Below are 2210 nucleotides of genomic sequence, written 5' to 3' on the forward strand. Positions count from 1 at the left end.
TTCCTTTCCTTTCCTTTCCTTTCCTTTCCTTTCCTTTCCTTTCCTTTCCTTTCCTTTCCTTTCCTTTCCTTTCCTTTCCTTTCCTTTCTCTCTCTCTCTCTCTCTCTCTCTCTCTCTCTCTCTCTCTCTCTCTCTTTATTTTTTAAAGTGGCCTCTGCTAGTGCAACAGAATAATGACTAAATCAGAGTCCAGTTCTCTACATATCCTTCATTTGCTTTTCACAGTTTGTTTGTTTGGTTTTTTTTTAAAAGAAAATTCTACATTTACGTTAAGCTCGAGTGTCGTTCAAGAATTTGTTCTAGGTAAAGGGCTGTGCCTTGGCCCGTCTCTCAGACAAGCATTGTTTCTAGTTTGCCTTCTCTAATCTTTACGTTGTTCCTATGACCCTAGTATCCTTGTGACTGAATTCATTTTTCAGATGAGGGACCTGGGCCCATACAAGTCTGGTGGGTTCCACACAGTACTTGGTGTACTGAAGATGAGCAGGAAGACATCTTTGTGTGTGTATGCACGTGCGCGTGTGCTAAAATTGAATCTGGGGGCCTGTGTATGCCATGGTGATCAATAGCTCTGCCATGAGCTACATGCCCATCTCTGAAGACACCCCGTTTTACCTCAGGTGCTGTAGAAGCAGCTGAGGAGTAGGTTGGGAATTCTGGTCTTTTCTAGAGGCCCCCTCCTTCACTCTTGGATTAGTCCTGCATTCCTCTGGTGAGTTTGACTTAAAAGGCAGCTCAGGGTGCCCTGGCCATTTGGACATTGGCCATGTAGTGGTTGTCACTTGTCCCTCAGAGGAGGCTGCATTTCTATGGTGGAGGATGTGGCCCCAGTTTGTTTATAAAGCACTTAGCGGTCCCCTAGGACAGTGGGACCCGTGTAAATGTGTTGTTTATCATTCATCAGCTCTACTCTCTTAATGGTGCCCCTACCCCACCCCCGCCATGGGTCTGAATCAATTGAGAGCCATCAGGTCACAAGAAGTGCTATGGACCTCCTTCCCAGGGAGGGTCCACCCACCTCAACACTCACCCCACCCCCACCAAACTCCACGTTCCCATGGGCAGGTTGTGTCTGGGTGAAGACTGGCTGAAGGACTCTCCTGTGGCAGCCAACTCTGCACATCCCAGAAAAAGCTCCCGAAACAAACGGTCCCTGGAGTCTGGGACGGCAGAGCAGCCAAGCGTAGCAAACTCAGAGCGTGGTTTCAGTCCCGTACAGCAGATGCAGAGCTTGCTGAGATTCATTGTCCCTACTCCTTGCTTTACTGGGGACCCATACATCTTCTAAAAATTAGAACGTGTGTCTGATTATACAAACGTTAGAAAGCTGTTCTGCTGGTGTTGCTGGGTTGGTCAAGTGCTTACCTGGCAGGCACAAGGCCCTGTGTTCAGCTTCCAGTACAGCATAAACTGAGCATGGTGGTACACTAATCCCAACTCTTGGGGGGTAGAGACATGAAGCCATTAGCCACAGCAAGTTCAAAGCCAACCTGAGCTACATGAGCCCCTGTCTTTAGAAGAGAGAGAGAGAGAGAGAGAGAGAGAGAGAGAGAGAGAGAGAGAGAGAGGAGAAAAGCAAGCAAGCGAGCGAGCAAGAAAGAAAGAAAGAAAGAAAGAAAGAAAGAAAGAAGAAAGAAAGAAAGAAAGAAAGAAAGAAAGGGAGAGGAAAAGAGAGAGGGGGAAAGAGAAGGGAAGGAAGGAAGGAAGGAAGGAAGGAAGCTTATTTGTAAAAAACAAAACAACAAGCACAGAAAATGTATATGGATAGCCCTCGTGATCATGGCTTTACTGATGGTTCCTGTCTAGGCTTGTACACACTCACCCACACCACCACACCAATAACTACATTCCGCATCCAGCTGTATCTTGCTTTTCTCATGTAACTCTATCTGGGCACAATTCCTGAGTGCTTTCTTTAGGATGGAAATGCTTTTGTGTAGATGAGCATGACAGGTCTGTCTTGGGAAGCCTGGGTCTTGCGACGTCCTGGAGTCGGCGTTTAGAATATTAATTTCCACCGCTCGTGTGAAAGGGGTCGGTGACCTGACTGAAAATGACGTCTCAGCAGAACTCACGTTCCGGGTTGAATATCTTTTAATCTACCGGTTAACAAACCATTTCTCATCCTAATGGGGTGCTCTGTCCCCTGTCTCTAGAAGAGAGGGAGAGAGGGGGAGAGAGAGAGAGAGAGAGAGAGAGAGAGAGAGAGA

Source organism: Mus pahari, chromosome 5 (genome assembly GCF_900095145.1).
Source record: "Mus pahari chromosome 5, PAHARI_EIJ_v1.1, whole genome shotgun sequence".
Lineage (NCBI taxonomy): Eukaryota > Metazoa > Chordata > Mammalia > Rodentia > Muridae > Mus > Mus pahari.